Source organism: Saccopteryx leptura, chromosome 3, assembly GCF_036850995.1.
Source record: "Saccopteryx leptura isolate mSacLep1 chromosome 3, mSacLep1_pri_phased_curated, whole genome shotgun sequence".
NCBI lineage: Eukaryota > Metazoa > Chordata > Mammalia > Chiroptera > Emballonuridae > Saccopteryx > Saccopteryx leptura.
In genome coordinates this window covers 243,748,768-243,766,746 of record NC_089505.1, presented here as the reverse complement: position 1 = coordinate 243,766,746, position 17,979 = coordinate 243,748,768, and the positions used below count along the sequence as shown (strand labels likewise).

The following is a 17,979-nucleotide window of genomic DNA, read 5'->3' as shown; positions in this document are numbered from 1 at the left end:
ATGTAAATAATTCATTTAGTCAAGCCCTATGATGCTGACATAGAATAAGTTTCAAGGGAAAGTTTTTACTTTCCTGGAACTTACAAGCAATATTTCAATTCTTTTATCCAGAGAGACTAAAGCAAAGAAAATAAGCTCCTGTTATACTGATTTCTGTGTTTGTTTCATGTAGGTCTCCCAATGAGACTGTAAACTCCCAGAAGGCAGGGACTTCCAACTGAAGTGCCTATAAACAGGCACACATAAATACTGATTAAATATGTGTGTACACACACACACACACACACACACACACACACACACACGAGGAATGGCTTTTATTGCTAAATGTTCTTTAGGTATTTGGCTTATTTGTGTACTCTGTTATATTGATTTTATTAGTTATTTCAGAACCAACAACATATATAAATTTTAATGAATACAGTCGTTTTCAGAGCACTTTTAGGTTCACAATAAAACTGAACAGAAAGTACACAGTTCTCTCTCATACCCTCTTTCATTCACCTCACAGCCGCCCAAACGCAAACATTTCATACCAGTGTGGTACATCTCTTAGAATCAATGAACCAACTATGACATATCATTGTTAATTAAAGTCCATAGTTTACATTGAGCCACTCTTTTTATTGTAATTCTATGGGATTGACCTATTTCTACTGACCTGTACTTACCCTTACAGCATCGTACAGAATAGTTTCACTACCCTCAAATCTCCTGTACTCCAGCAACACCTTTTTTGTGTGTGACAGAGACAGAGAGACAGACAGAAGGACTGATAGGGACAGACAGGAAGGGAGAGAGCTGAGAAGCATCAATTCTTCATTACAGCTCCTTAGTCTCCTTAGTTGTTCATTGATTGATTTCTCCTATGTGCCTTTGATGGGAGGGGGGCTGCAGCAGAGCGAGTGACTTCTTGCTCAAACCAGCGACCTTGGGCTTTAAGCCAGTGATCTTTGGGCTCAGCCAGCAACTTTGGGGTCATGTCTATGATCCCATCCTCAAGCCAGCAACCACACGCTCAAGCCGAATGAGCCTGCACTCAAGCTGGGGGGGGTGTCTTAAACCTGGGTCCCCTGGGTCCCATTCTGACGCTCTATCCACTGCACCACCACCTGTTCAGGCTCCAGCAACATTTACAATCAGGCTTAATTCCTACTAGGGCTCCATGACATCCTTCCAATATTATTATTATTTTTCAGAATTTTCCTGGCTATTTAGGTTTGTTTTTGTATATGATTTAGAATCAGATTATTTAAGATGATTTTAAGTTTTAGAATTAAGTGAAAAAGACTTAATAGGTTTATGATGTTGAGTCTTCTAAAGCAGTTGTCCCCACCCCTGAGCCTCAAACCGGTACCGGTCCGTGGGCCATTTGGTATCGGTCTGCAGAGAAAGAATAAATAACTTATATTATTTCCATCTTATTTATATTTAAGTCTGAACGATGTTTTATTTTTAAAAAATGACCAGATTCCCTCTGTTACATCCGTCTAAGACTTATTCTTAACACTTGTCTCGGTCACGTGATACATTTATCCCTCCCACCCTAAAGGCTGGTTCGTGAAAATATTTTCTGACATTAAACTGGTCCGTGGCCCAAAAAAGGTTGAGGACCACTGTTCTAAAGAATATTGTAAAAGCTTTAAAGAGTAAATTAATTACTACAGGGTATAAAATCTCCCTAGTCAGTTTCTTAAAAGATTTGGAGCTGATGGATCAATGGTCATCCCTAGCTACCTGAACAATAACTAATTTTTGATAACTAAGTCACAGGCCTTTAGAAAAGCCTTCCTTGAGAAACCCTGTTATTATTTCCCCTTTTTCAATTCCTGGAGATTTTATTGTCACGGTATTTTTTGACACTTAACATATTCTAGTTTCTATATCAGTGTGCTTAAGAAGGGTCTGTCAAGTAGTGAGGTGACTCCATTGACTTCCACAAAACACACAGGAACCAATGTCACATCTCACTTTCACACAGGGATAATCCGTCTCCCTAATTCTGCAGGAACAGGTACTACACTGGGAGTGGATATACAGCTCTGTGGTGTCTAATGAGTCTTAAACCATCCTAACACTGAATAAAATCACTTAGGTATCAGAGCTAGAAGAGGCTGTTTATAATGACATCATTGTAAGGTCAGTGGATAATGGGAAAGGTCAGACCAGCAAACTTTGGCTAGGACCGCCTACAACCAAGTGGGCCAAAAGAAACTTCCCAGGAACCCTTTGGAAAACAGCCACCATCTGTCAGCCAGTGAGATTTCACTACGTAATATTAACACGACCATCCTAGGAACTCTTTAAATATCCCTCACACGGGTCACTCCTTGCGACTTTCCTGGCCTCCATCTTTCTGCGGGGCCAGGGAACCTCGCCGGGCGGGATGCACTCTCTGTACTGAATAAAGCCTTTTATTATTTCACACTTTGGGGCTCCGGCCCCTTCCTTCCTTCTCGGCAGGGAAAAATACCTTACAATCATCATACAGGAAAGATCTGTATGATGGAGGAAAGCAAACTAAAGAGTCTTCCTGTTTTCTCTCTTGCTGATATACTTTCAGGCAAAGGGCTGAACAGAGGCCTTTGAAAAATCCCAGGAATCCACTTCTAGAGGCCACTGAGTAGGGACTCAAAGAGTTAGAAAAACTGCACAGACATAGGAAGAATATAGGAGAAAACTCACAGGAACTGCAAATGTGGCTGGAAAGTCCATTGATTCATTCATTCATTCATTCAACAAAGATTTGTTAAATACTTATTATATGTCAAACACTATGCTTGGTGTTGGTGGATGTAAGAAATGTATATTTTTTGTGTGACAGAGACAGAGAGAGGGATAGGAAAAGAAAGACAAGAAGGGAGAGAAATGGGAAGCATCAATTCTTCATTGCAGCACCTTAGTTGTCTAGCACCTTAGCTGTCCATTGATTGCTTTCTCGTATGTGCCTTGACCAGGGGGCTACAGCAGACTGAGTAACCCCTTGCTCAAGCCAGTGACCTTGGGCTCAAGCTGGTGAGCCCTGTTCAAACCAGATGAGCCCGTGCTCAAGCTGGCGACCTTGGGGTTTCAAACCTGGGTCCTTTGCGGCCCAGTCCAATGTTCCATCCACTGCACCACCGCATGGTCAGGCAATACATTTTGTTAACAAAACTGTTAGCCTGTCTCTCTGCACAGACTGCAGACTCCTTAAACCCCTCTTCTCTTTGCATTTTGCTACTTCACTTATTCAATCCGCCTAGAAACCTGTACTTTCCTTCTTCCTGTTTCCCCACCTTGAAAACAGATAACAGGCAACAAAACAGTGCAAAGGCCTCAACAAATAAGGCAGACCTCCTGTATCCCTGGTAGAATCAACACGGTAATGAACACAAAGGTGCCTTTAATACATACCTGTGGATTGAAATAGCTTAAATTCAATTCTTTCACTCTGCTATTGATTCTTAGTCCTCTTACAACTCATACCCCCAAACCGATCAGTAGGAATATTCGAGTTTATAATTGAAAAGAAAACCTGATAGAAAACTTCCCTTAAAATGCTAAGTTACAGTGAACATTAGTATTTGAGCTGACTTCTGTCAGATGAGTCAGAATTAACTAAGGTTAATCCAGTCTATCTGAAGTGTAGCAAGGGTGAGCAAAAGTAGCACAAGTTGGGGCTGGGAAAGCCGACTGGACTCGAGACAGCACAGAGTCTTAAAGCCTTTGGTAAAGAGTTTGTTTTCATTCTTCAAGCAATGTTTTCCAGTGACGTTTATGAGCAATGTTCCAATTTCCCATTCCATCATTTCTTACGTGAAGAATGGATTAGAAGGAAACAAGAGTAGGCAGATATCCGCACACTACTTAGGACTTAACAGCAATGGATCCTGCAAGTTCAGTTTTAGAATACCGACAGAGAACAGCTGAAAGGCTCAAAAACGGTTTCAGGAGAGAAAATGAAGGAAACTCAATGAGGTATCAGGTGGAGGAAAGCAAGGGCTCAAGGAATAAAGCAGCGTTCTCTGCACATATGAGCCATCTCAACACTAATCATTTGAACCCACAGAAGAAGAGCTCTCAAATGAGGCCCGTCACAATGCACACTACACCCCGTGATTTCTGTAGACAATACCAACCAACTTTTTCGGTTAAAATTTCAGCGATACCGGTCGGTTTTTTCACTCAAACTTGCACTCAATAATCACATTTTATGCGCAAATATAACACAGCTTTCGGCATTCGAGGGGGCTTTGTTTTGGGGAAATAAGAGGTGTCCTCAACACTGGCAGATCCACGAATGAAGAAGCAGCCTCTCCCCATTGTATCCGAGGGGCAACCGCCCGAGGCCCGCTCTTGAAAGCGTGGGAGGCCTCAGAAAGCGCCGCGGGTGGGGCAGCGCCTCCCAGGGACCGCGGGGCCGAGGATTGCGCGCGGCCGCCACGGCGACAGGCAGGGGTCACAGGAGGGGAAGCCCCGGCACAGGAGCTACGAGCTGGAGGGGCCGCGCCCAGGGGTCAAGGGCGTTACCTTTCGGGGATGTGGGTTCCGCCCTCTTCTTCTTGGCCGAGGACTGTCCACAGAAGACGCGCCCCTGGCTCCAGCCCCCACGGGATCCACGTTGTTGGCTCATGTGGGACCAGAGAAACCGCCCACCCAAGCCAAGAGAGCCCTGTCCAGTCCAACATCCCCGGAGCCGACCCCAAGCTCCTACACAGAAACCCACAGAGCTCGCACTGGCTCCTTATAAATGCGCAAGCGCCTCCGCCGGGTTCATGACGTCATCAGGTGGGCGGACTAAATAGCTTGATTAGTAGACAGGGCTCACTAGGGTGCCCGCCTCAGCCCGGGGCAGGTAGCACAGGTGGATGAGTTCCTTTAAGCATCCTTCAGATATCCGACACTACAGCACGCAGAATGGAAAGTTAAGTCTCACCTGACCAGTGGTGGCGCAGGGATAAAGCGTCAATCTGGAAATGCTGAGGTTGCTGGATCAAATCCCTGGACTTGCCTGGTAAAGGCACATATGGAAGTTGATACTTTCAACTCCTCGCCTCCTCTCTCTCTCTCTCTCTCTCTCTCTCTCTCTACCCCCCTCTCTAAAATGTATAAATAAAATCTTAAAAAAAAAAAAAAAAAGGAAAGTTACGCCCCACGCCCCAGTTCCTGTGTGGTCCTTCCAGATAATTTCCAAGTGCTTACATTCATATTCATTGTATAGTGCATATAAATATTTATTTGTACAACTACGGATATTCTCTCTTTTATATAAAACCCCATACTGCACATAGTCTAGTATGTGCCTCAGAACAGCACAGCTCGTAATTCCGAGTCTTGAGGGAGAACGGTGTGGAATTAAAAGAAAAACTTGACTTATTGAGAAAACAGAATGGGATTGAGAGGCCTCTTCAATGCTGATGGCAATATCCCAGTGCCCCATAGCTCCAGTTTGTTTTATTAGATAGCCATATGCAAATAAGGAAGTCTTGGATACAAAGTTAAACATCTGAGGCAAAAACAGGAATTCTCCAAGGCATAAACAGGAATCCTCCTAGCCTGCATAAGCGAAATTAACCAACATTAGAACAAAGAGTGAGAGGAAAGGCATGTAAATTGTTTCCAGCAACTTAAGCAAGCAAGTGAAGTGGGTGCAAATACTCAGCATCATAGCCAATATGGAGGTGGAGGGGGGAGAACTTAGCCTTTTGCTAAGCTTTGAATTTACAAAGGCTTTTATTTAGCCACTTGTAGTCTACAACAGTATGGCTATGGAAATTTTATAAGTTTCCCAGCCAATTTAAGTGTACATCCATTCTAGTGTTTTTAATGGTAACATAGTATCCTATTGGTAAGCACCAAAATTTATAGAATCAGTCCATTATTTTTATTTTTCTTACTAGTCCATTATTGATGGACTTATAATTGTTTTCAGTTTTTTTGTCTTGGTCTTCTGTTACAGATAGGCTGCAATGTAACATCCCTAAACATGTATATAAGTATATCTAAAGTCCTGGAAGTAGAATTTCTGGAATGAAGGATACACAAACTAAACATTTTGAAAAATAAGCATTATTACCCTTTAAACATATTGTGTTGACGTACACTTCCATGCACAATGAACTTTTTATTTGGTTCCTATCATGTGTCAGGTAGTATGCATTTAGATTTTAGAAATACCAACAGTAATTGAGGCAAAGGTGGATGTCAGGTCTAAGATTTCCACAGAGTATCAGGCAGAGGGAAAATCTATTAATTTTGCTATGATTGAAACAGCAAAGGACTGCAAGTCCTACATTGGTCCAAAGGCAGAATAGAATACCAAATTTCAGGTTAAAATGTACATAATTATAATAGGAAATGTATTTAGTTTTTAAATTTTAGTTTCAAATTTCTGAATTTATCCTATCCACACTGTTAATAATAATCTCCACAAACATTTCAGATCTGGGTAAACTGGGGGCCATAAAGATCAATTATTGAATAAATGAATGAATAAATGGGTCAAAAGATCATTAGTTTTAACATTCCTGCACAAATCATATTCTAACCAAGTTTATATCCATAAGCATTTGCAATTCTGAAAACTTCCATGTAATTAAAAATGAGCTACTATTAGTAAATTGCTATTTAGAAAAAAATATCTAAGTTAGCACAGCACAATTTGAAAACTTACAACTAGGCATATGCAAATTTGGTTCTAAGTCATAAAATAGTCATTTGGAATTTAGGCATGTAATGGTGAAAAAATACTATTGGTACAAATATCTGTAGACATGAAAAAATACAAAATGTGACATAAATCTATCTGAAACTAGAAAAATGGCATTGGTCTTATACTTCTAATTTGCTAAAACACACAAACTTGAGATGGGAAGAAACTCAGTTATAGTTGATACCAGAAAATCTCTTCTAGGCACAATAGGGTTTCCAGAAAGTATGAGAATTAGCAAAGAGTAGGCCTTTGGATGGGAGTAAATCCAACATGAAGTAATATAATGCCTTAATAGATATATAGTACACTGGACAAAAAAAAAATAAGAGCAAGGGATTTTTGGAGCTCCAAACAGCTAAATAGTTGCTTCTATAAAATCTAGCAGTATGTGGTAGGGCCCCATGTACCAACCAAATAGGGGGTCCAGTGATTCCAGTCTTTAATGATTCAAAAGTGAGAGTAACAAATAGTCCAGAGGTAGAGTGACTAGATATGTTTCATCAAGACAAATCCTAGTTATTATCCCTCTGGATAAAAAATGCGGGTAGTTGGTCCATGGGATAAGACAATACCCTAACTGTACAAAGAAGGCTGGCTTGAGGTCAGGGAAGAGCTTTGATTCTAAGTTTCAGCGTGTTGGACTAAACTTCTTTAGGTTCCTCCTCTGGCATTTAATATTTTTGTAGAGGTTAAGATGATGGTGAGCCAGCAAGCTAAAGTTAAATGGCTGGAACTATAGGGAGAAAACAGCTATGGAGACGGTGGGCCAGAAAATCCTAATTAAGTGTTTGTCTAATAGAATTCAATGTTGGAACTGAGTATTTTAACATGTAAACATTTTATTGCTCCCACACTTTGTTACCACATTTACGCCAATCTTACACCACCCATCCTAAGTTGCAGTAGCTATGGAGTCCCTTGATTTCTCAGGGAACACATTAAGAAGACAGTGGAATGGCTTGTAGATATTAAGCACAGATTGTTAACCTCACATTACAAACTAGTATCGTGGAACCTGGCATGAAGCTAAAAAGAAATTTTTTAAAAAAACTTGTAAGTTTAAGCTATATCTCTACGCTGCAACACCCTCACAATTTCTCATATCAGCATCATACATCATCTTTGAAAGGACTCATGTATTATAATAGGAAAAGTAGGTCTATAGATGAAGTATGTTTCTCTGAAAATCCCATCAATGAGTTCTGTGGGGTCTTGGCACTTATATCATAATCTTCACAATCATTGGTACTAAAAAAGACCCCAAGTAGATTGATCTAGGTTTCCCTCAAAGCTTAGAGTAAAGAAAAATTACAAGTGCCCTAGCCAATGGCAAAGTGGAAATAGCACTGTCCTAGAGTGTTGTTTCTGGTCACGGGATCAATCCCTGAGGGTGCAAGTTCTGAAAAAAATGATTTGATGCTTCTCTCTCGCTCTGTCTTGAAAACAAACAAAAACAAAGAAAAATGACCTAGATCCACAGATTTCTTCCCCAAAACCAACTTATTCTATATATGGGGGTGAGGGGGACTACAAAAGTAGGTTTACAGCTGTTAGTACTCAAAATAGAGTTTATTCATCTATTATTAATTACTGTACTCTTTTCTATGCAAATACCATACACCTACTTTGCCCCACCCCATATAAGTCATTAGCAACCCAGCTCTCACTCACAGTCACAACAGTGGTTAGTAAAAAAAGGATTGAACAGGGGAAAGAAAAACAGAGGCAATCCAGGCCACGCCTGGCTAACTGCACACATCAGTTCTTGTGCTTGGGCGCACAATGTAACACTACAATGGCTGATTCTCCACAACATCCATCATGTCAAGTTAGTCCATGATCCTTCTAAGTAAAGTCATCAAGAAAAAAGCATGCAGATATGACTGGTTGTCACAGAGGATAGAGCACCTACCTGGGACACTAAGGACCTCCGTTTGAAATCCCAAGGTCACCAGTTTGAGCTTGGAGTAACTGGATTGAGCATGGGATCATAGACTTGACGCCATGGTCACAGGCTTGAACCCAAAAGTTGTTGGTTTGAATGCCAATGGTGCTGGCTTGAGCCATGGACACTGGTTTGAGCAAGGGGCCACTGACTTGGCTGGAGCCTCAGAGTAAAGGCACATGTGAGAAAGCAATCAATGAACAACTAAGGTGCAACAACTACGAGCTGAGGCTTCTGTTCTCTCTCCCTTCCTGTTTGTCTCTGTCTTCTCTCTTATAAAAAAACAAACAAACCAAAAAAACCTTTTTTAAATTTAAAAAATAAATCCACATGTATCTTTTTTTGCTGTCCACCTTCACCTTCCCTGTTCCTATTCCTCATGAATGTCCTTGTCTTTGTCTAAGTATTCTCTTCTTTCTACCAGGCCAGGCACCAGCATGGCTGACTGAGAACCCTAGAGGCATAAAGTTCTACAGTGCCTGTTGGCTAGAGGGCAGGAGACTACAGTAGCTGCCACACAGGATGGAGTTTAGGTGAGAAGGAGAAAGGGAAATCTCGTGAATGCCTCACATGTATGAGAGAGCAAAATGGCAGGGTGACTACATAACCCAAGGAACCAGATGTAGAGAATTACGGGCAGTGGAACTGCAACCAAAGGCTGCAGGAGGAAAGGCTTGCCATCAGCTGCCCTCCTGACCTTTGGTACTGTGTTTTCTCTGTTTGTGTGTGTGACACAGACAGAGAGAGGGACAATAGGGACAGACAGAAAGGAAGAAGAGAGATGAGAAGCATCAACTTGTAATTGTGACACTTTAGTTGTTCACTGATTGCTTTCTCATATGTGCCTTTACTCTGGGGCTCCAGGCAAGCCAGTGAGCCCGTGCTGAAGCCAGCGACCTTGGGCTCAATTTGCTGAGCCTAGCTCAAACCAGATGAGCTCGTGCTCAAGCCGGCGACCTCTGGATTTCAAACCTGGGTCCTCCGAGTCCCAGTTTGATGCTCTATTCACTGCTCCACCGCCTGGTCAGGCTGTTATTTGCTTTTAATAAGCAAAGTCCATTAGGGGAAGCACTGGATACTGAAAATAAGACTCCTGCTGCTGGAAGCTGAGTGTAAGAACGCATAATCAAAGCTGGTCTCAGAAACAATGCCTAAATGAAGAAGAAAAAGGTGAGCAGGAGGCAGATGCAAGCCCAGTCCAGCCCAAGAAAGGGAGACTCAAGAACAAACTAAAAGAGCCTAGGACTACATCATTCTCCACAAAACACACTCATCAAACTTCAGTTGATTTTAAGAAATTGACAAAAAAATCTCCTGAATCCAATTCCTTTGCTCCTCAAATGTTGCTGCAAATTCACTAGAAATGGACTGACGTCATTTCAGGACAAATGTAATTGTGCAAACTAGATGTCCCATTTTTTTCTAAAGATATTAATAATATATATAATGATAAAGATATATTTTAGACACTATATTATAGAGATTATAATTAATTACTAGTTAATTATGTTAATGAATGTCATTATGAGACTATTTCCCTAACATAAGAGCCTGGGGAACATGAGATAATCACAGGTGTCTTGTTGACGATCATGTCACACTCCAGAGCTCAGCCATAAAGGTGTTGGTTTAGTTCCCCTACCGCTCCCTCTGTGCAATCCTGTTCTCTTGTTGGCAATCTGATCAACCTATTGGCTCTCTCAGCCCTTTCAACTTTACTGACTGCTTTGTGACATCATTCTCCACCAAACCAATCACCACCTGTGAGAATCATGGGGTTTCCATGGATGTGTAAATACATTTGGATCATCACAACTGGCCAGTGACCATGAACCAGTGACTAGTGAACAGTGTTCAGTGTCACCAGTAACCTTTGTACTGGACACATGTGCTCTTTGGCTCTAGCCAGTCAGACATCTAGTATTGTCTTCTCATACAATGAATCTATTACTGATATATTGACCTCTTCTTTAATCATGTCAGGTAAGGAAAATGACTTTCTAATCTTTTATTAGATATTACCCCCCCCTAAATTAGCAGTAGAGCCAAAAATAGCAGAGAAAAATGATGGAAAGTATTGATCTTGAAATTGGAAAAACTGATTTCAGTTTTAATTTTGACATTTACTAGCTATGTGACCATGGACAAGTCAGTGACTCTCACAAAAGTTGTTTTTCCCTCATCTATTAAATAAATCACCATGTTGGATTGGTTGTTCTCGCTAATCCCTAACTTTTCTACCAAAGTGTCATAAAAGAGCACCTATGTAGAAAATGAAATCAACACTTCTTGACATGTTTTAAGAGAAGCAGAGAGAAAACTGGCATGGTGGAGAGAACTAGCACTATATATCCCAGATGTCTCATGTGTAATCGTCTCCCATGATGAATGTTTCAACGTCAGTACTTTCAGTGTAGTGTTGTTCAAACTATAATATTTACCTGATTTTAGAGTCATCTGTCCAAACTAGGTGAGAAGAGAAAATAGGGAGAGAAGATGGAGAGTAATGGGCTATAGGGAGACCAGTATTTAAATGTAAGAAACTTGAGGATTGTGTTAATCAGCACAAGCCAACGGTCACTAGGAAGGAGGGGAAGCAGAAGAATGAAGGAGGGGAAGCTGAACGGATGAAAAAGAGAGTTTGGAGGAGCTCTCAGGAGCCAAAAAGGTGGTTGGAACGGAATGTGGAGGGGAACCAAAGATTTTCAATTGTAGCAGAAGAAGAGTATACAGTCTAATTCTCAGTGGATGGCAAAATTAAGTTGATTTTAGCAAATGCTTATGTGACTAGACTAGGAGGGAAAGTAAGACCAAAATAGGGTATCACTAGGAAACGCAATTTACAAAATAATTATTCAGCTGTCCTTGTCTATAACTCTTTGAACACACATGGCACTTGACAGTTTTGAACATAAACATTTAAAAAATATTTTTAGAAAAGATGTTTCCTATAAACAGGAAACTCACAAAGCTGGCTATCTAGGGGTTGGAGGAAACAGAAGATTGTGTTGCACTTCATGTCTTTTTTAATTGATGTCGATGCTTTGTCTATTAAAATAAAATTGAGATTTTTGTTAACAATTAGATGTCCTAACTTGAATAAGAAAGAGTAATTCCTGTATCTGATAAAGATGTTCCACGTCAAAGCTGCTGTTCATCCTCACAGTTATTGTCTTCCTAACGCACACAGCACACTGATAAACAGTCACCACCTCTTCGTAGATCTTAGTTCCCTAAGAAGAAAATGAAAATATCAAGTTCCACATTTCTGAGTTTATTTATCTAAAACCAATTCTGTGGAGACTCTCGGGAATTCCTTAATTAAGTTTCCTTAAAATTGGATTCTCGCAATACTTGTTTTTTTAGGTTTTCGGTATGACAGTTTCTAGTATGTTGAAGATGATTAAAGTCTATATTTTAAGATAACCACGAAAACCATCATTATACTTTTTAATAGTTCTTTTCTGTTTGTTCTGTGTTTATGTTAATTGAAATACATATTTCTATTAGACTTTTTTTATTAGTTGCCAGGTAATATTCATAAAAGCATGAATGATTGCAATAATGAAATTCCTTTACACTTAACTTACCTATTCTCTGTTATACCCCTTTTTACTGAAATATTTGTCTACAACAGGTGTACTCGACCTTTTTATACCTACTGACCACTTTTCTATTTCTGTTAGTAGTAAAATTTTCTAACCGCCCACTGGTTCCACAGCAATGGTGATTTATAAAATAGGGAAATAACTTTATCAAATTTATAAAGCAGAGTTACAGCAAGTTAAAGCATATAATAATAATTACTTACTAAGTACTGTATGTCGGATTTTTGCTACGTTTGCCATAATAAATCTTTATAAAACAACTTACTATATAGTTAAATGTATCTTTTTATATATACTTTGGTTGCTCTGCTACCGCCCACCATAAAAACAGGAACGCCCACTAGTGGGTGGTAGGGTCCAGGTTGACTACCACTGGTCTACACACATTGGGGCTGCCTACACACCCACATTTACTGCATTTCACTACTTGTTGTGCATATTTTACTGAATACCTTCTCTGTTCATATGTACTGGCTAGGAATTCCTTCAGTGTTACGTGCCACTGTTGGCTGATTTTTGGTTTATAGTATTCACTAAAATAAAATAACCACATTCAATTTTAAAGTGTTATATGTATAAAACAGAACTTAAATTATTAGTGAATTATTGTTCTTTGGTGCTTGCTGCATGCCTGAGCTCTCATTGATATCTATATTTTTATTTCCAATTCTGTGATTTTTTCATGATTTTTCTCTTTGTCTTTCCAGTACTTATAATATCTCCACCTGTATAAAATTAGATGTAATTCATCACTTACTGATGTCTGATTTATTACTGCTATTATAACCATTAGATAGATGAGTAATCCACAGCTCAGAGAGTTTATATAACACTTTCTTTCTAAATTCACTTCTTGGGCCTAAGCAAGGAGTGGCACAGTGGATATAGCATCAGCCAGGGATACTGAGGAACCAGGTTAAATATTCCAGGATCTCTGGCTTCAGCGTAGGCTTACCACCTTGAGTGTGTGGTAGCCAGATAGAGTGTGGGGTCATAGATATGACCCTATGGTTGCTGGCATGAGCTCAAATGTCACTGGCTTAAAGCCTGGGTTCACTGGTTGAGGGAAAGCAAAGATTTTCAATTGTAGCAGAAGAAGAGTGTAGGGTCTAATGCTCAGTGGACGGCACAATTAAGTTGATTTTAGCAAAGGCTTATGTGACTAGACTAGGAGGGAAAGTAAGACCAAAATAGGGTATCACTAGGAAACGCATGCTGGCTTGACCAAGGGGTCACTGGCTCGGCTGGAACACCTGTGGTCAAGGCATGTATGAGAAAGCAGTCAATGAACAACTAAAAAGCTGCAACACAGAATTGATATTTCTCATCTCCCTTCTTGTAAGTTTGTCCCTCTCTCACTCTTTCTCTTATTACAAAAATGAAATAATAAAATTGAATTAAAATAAAACAAATGCACTTCTGGAGAACCTCAGTCTCAGATAGTCATTTGAAGTAGGGACAGAAACTAAACTCTAAGAGAGGAAGAATAACTATTTAAATTTAAAAATTAAACTCAGCTATATGTGAATTTTAGCAAATAGCATGTGTACTGTTCAGGCAAAACAAAAAGCTGAAGCTGCATTTTTTCTAAGGGACAAAAAAGCACCTGTATTAGAAAAAAGAAAGAGCAATAACTTAACCGTTAGCTGTCACTCTTAGTTTCCTCCTCCCTCCAGCCCCTGGTGACCACTAGTCCTCTGTCTGTCTGGATGTGTCTCTTCTGGTGATTTCATATATTTTTTTTTTTTCATTTTTCGGAAGCTGGAAACGGGGAGAGACAGTCAGACAGACTCCCGCATGTGCCTGACCAGGATCCACCCGGCACGCCCACCATGGGGCGATGCTCTGCCCACCAGGGGGCGATGCTCTGCCCATCCTGGGAGTCGCCATGTTGCGACTAGAGCCACTCTAGCGCCTGAGGCAGAGGCCACAGAGCCATCCCCAGCGCCCGGGCCATCTTTGCTCCAATGGAGCCTTGGCTGAGGGAGGGGAAGAGAGAGACAGAGAGGAAAGCGCGGCGGAGGGGTGGAGAAGCAAATGGGCGCTTCTCCTGTGTGCCCTGGCCGGGAATCGAACCCGGGTCCTCCACACGCTAGGCCGTGGTGATTTCATATATGTGAAGGAATACAGTGTGTGATCTTGGTGTCCGATTCTCTCACTTAGCATGTTGTCAAAGTTCATCCAAGTTGTAGTGTCTGTCACTACCTCACTCCTCTTCATGACTGAATACTATTCTGTTGAACAGATCTACCAGTTTGTTTATTCATTCATAAGTTGATGTACATTTAGTTGTTTCAACTGTTAATTTACATTTATTGAGAGTATTTTTGGTGTCAGGAAGCACCAGGTAAATTTTTCACTGCATTTCACAGATAAGAAGATAAGCTTGGAGTATGTCCAGTATTTGCCCAGGATTAAGAGCTAGGAATTGGGGGGCTAGGGTTTGAACTCAAGCAGTCAGACTGTACTCTTGACCAGTGGTTCTCAAACTTTTTGAGGTCGGGGCACATTTCAAATCCTACAAATAACTGTAGGCACACTATAAAGAAATTTCTGAGAAATGTTATAAAAATTAAGTCAAATAATAAAGAAAAAATATAAAGTACATGCATGCTTTTATGGTAATTAAATAAAATAAATAATTAAAAAGTAAATTTATTCTGACATTAAAAAACACTTTTATGTAAATTTTTAGTTATGCTTTTTAGAATTCATAAAAAATAGGGCTTAAAAATAAGAAAATGACAATAAAGTTATCTTTTTTATATACATATAGATAGATACATTCTTAGTAAGATTTAGTAAATTTGGCAGTCCTGGCATGAATGTGTTAAGTTTTTTTATTCTTGTGTTTATGAGAAACATGATCTTGATGTGTCCTAGAGATTTCTTCAATGTTTGGGCATATATTTGAAAGGCAAACTCTCATTTCCTTGTCAATACATTGAAGAATTCCTCTCTTTTTACTCTTAATTGTATTGAGTGCAGAAAATACCCAGCATACATATCATCTTAACTTGACACCAAACAAAGGCTAGAAGAAACTTGCCTCCAGTCTTTCCAGGGAACATGAAGGGTAGTGTAAACAATCCAGCTCCACAGCTAAACAGCATTTTGCCACCTAATCAGGCAAGTGAGGTGGGGGGTTGGGTAGACTGTCAGCTTATAGCCAATTCCCCACACCTCTGTCCCCCAAAAATCTAAACTCCAAAAACCCTGCTGGTTTTTTGGCCCCCAACAGGCACATATTTCTCTGGAATACAACAGGGCACACCTGGAAATATTCTAGGGCGCACCAGTGTGCCCTGGTGCACACGTTGAGAACCACTGCCACAGACAATCAGGGAGCACCAAGGAGTCTCAGATATTGACCAAGATCGTGCAAGAAAAGATTCTTTCAAAGAATGAACTGAAACCTAGAAACATGAATGCACAGGGCCCTAGTGTGTCAAAATCTAGCAGGAAAATTGGATAAAAACTATACATCCCCCTCCTGTCAGCATAAGAGCCATAGGCTTTAACAGGAAAACCAGATGGTGTCTGAGACAGAAGTCCACCATTCTCTCAGGTTGTGGCACCTGAATAAACCACTTTCCTTTTTATACCAGCACCAATCTCACGAGTTTTATTTATTTATTTTTTGGTAACAGATACCTGAAGCTAGGTTTGCCTTGTTCAGTTACAGACTTAAGATGTAACTGACTGACATCATACAAACACAGAAATGTACAAATGTTTCTTTATTGAAAATTCACCCTTTCCCTGAACATCCCTAGACACTGATTTTCCTCCTCCCTTAACTAAATTTTCCATGCTGTGTATCCTACCAGAAAACTCCTTATACTTCAAAATATATGCATCAGAGTATACTGGTGAATCTGTCCCACTAATTTGAAATGTCACTTTTAGGGTATACTAATGTTTTTCTGAATTATTCTGACATTCTTGCCTATCTTTTATATTAGCATATCTCTAGATTCTTCTATATTCTTTTTTGTGACAGCGAGAGAAAGAGTGAGAGAGGGACAGGAACAGATAGAAAGGAAAAAAGAGAGAGATGAGAAGCATCAATTCTTCACTGGGGCACCTTAGTTGCTCATTGATTGCTTTCTCCCATGTGCCTTGACAGGGGCTAGGAGCTAAAGCACAGTGAGTGACCCATGCTTAAGCCAGCAACCTTGGTCTAAAGCCAGTGACCATGGGGTCATGACTATGATTCGATACTCAAGCCAGTGACCCAGCAATGAAGCTGGTGAAACCGCGCTCAACCTGGATGAGCCTACACTCGGGACGGCAACCTCGAAGTTCAAACCTGGATCCTTCGTGTCCCAGCCCGATGCTCCATCCACTGTGCCACATCTTGGTTAGGTGACCCTTTAAATTTATCAACTAACTGTCTATATGGGAATTCAAGACAAAAGCATGAAAACTGTGAGAGCCAAATGAGACGTTGAAGATTACACTATTTTCTAAAGGACAAAAAAGCATCTGTATTAAAAGTTCTATTGCACTCAGTTTTGGGCTCAGAGCAGAGTCCGGGCAGGAAAGTCGAATCCTGAGATTATGTAATATGGTGATAATAGTACCATAATGAAAGAAAATGAACAAGTCTATCTGACTTGTTTGAGACTCAGTTGCCTCACTCATATAATAAAAATGTTAGAACAGAAGCTCTCTACAATGCTTGGTTGCAAAATGCTTCAATTCCAAAAAAGAGCAGACACATCAATACTAGTGCAGGCTCAAGGGAAAGGCAGAAAGGGCAGCGAGTGTTTGTATCAGGCCTAGAGGACAGAGTAGGAACCACACCGCTTGCGTCTTCTGCACTCTGTGTCCACATTGGGAGCGCAGGCAGTTGATACAGGGCAGAAAACTCCTCCAGCTTTCAGAACCATCAAAAGGGGTTGGATTTTTGATATCAAAGATGACTTCAATTAGAGACTTTATGATAGCAACAAGCTTAAGACAATGCCTTTCTTCAAACATAGTGAGAGTTTATCAATCTCACTGATTTTTTTTACTACCCTCTTGTTCATACATAGACTTTCCAATATTCACTGTTACTTGGGACTTCAAATTCTCTGTAGTTCTCTTTCGGTAGTAAGCAACGCAGCTTCACTAAAAAGAAGTGTCTGCAATATCTTTGGGGTCTCTACTCCAGCTGGAAGCTCAGCACGACTACAGCCATCAGCCTCGGCACCTCTTTCCAGCCACTCATGGGAAGTGCCCACCTTTACCAGCATTCTACTAGCACAACTATGTGGTCAGGAGTTGCTGGCCAAGACACTGTCCAGCAAGCACACTAAAAATAGATCACTCTTTATGTATTTCATCAGGAAGAGCTCCCTTCTCTCTCTTAGTCTATGGTATGAAGTGTTCATCTTCACTCAAGAAAGTAGAGAGAATTAAAGGAATTCCACTTGAGAATGCTACACTTTTAAAACAAAAATCAACCTCACATATTATGTGACTTACAACAAGCCTGTGAAACACAAAGAAAACCATGAAATAAGACATCAAACAGTGATCAGTAAGAACTAGAACATTTTCCTCCTATCTCTTAGTGCAGGGCACTCTCCTAATCCATAAGAGGAGTTAGTAGAAATGCCTTTCCCATTGTTGGAAGGCGCATGATTGCTGCATTGTTGGTAGGCACAGCCTTATACTTACACAAACTGACTGACTTCTCTTCGATTCCTTTGTAGTGATGGAGACTTCCCTGAGATTGCAACCTC

The 17,979-nt window shown here is 40.4% G+C and overlaps 2 protein-coding genes across 3 annotated transcripts in view; both read right to left on the bottom strand.

Annotated features, from left to right (window-relative positions):
- The window catches only part of LOC136397407 (putative CENPB DNA-binding domain-containing protein 1), a 33,396-nt gene extending 28,750 nt beyond the window's left edge, over window positions 1–4,646 (bottom strand). The window contains exon 1 of the mRNA XM_066371917.1: window positions 4,510–4,646. The gene's annotated coding sequence lies outside the window, so the exon portion shown is untranslated. The remainder of the gene's footprint in view (window positions 1–4,509) is intronic.
- Window positions 1–17,979, bottom strand: part of NAT8 (N-acetyltransferase 8 (putative)) — a 197,106-nt gene that overhangs the window by 52,683 nt on the left and 126,444 nt on the right. The window lies entirely within an intron of this gene.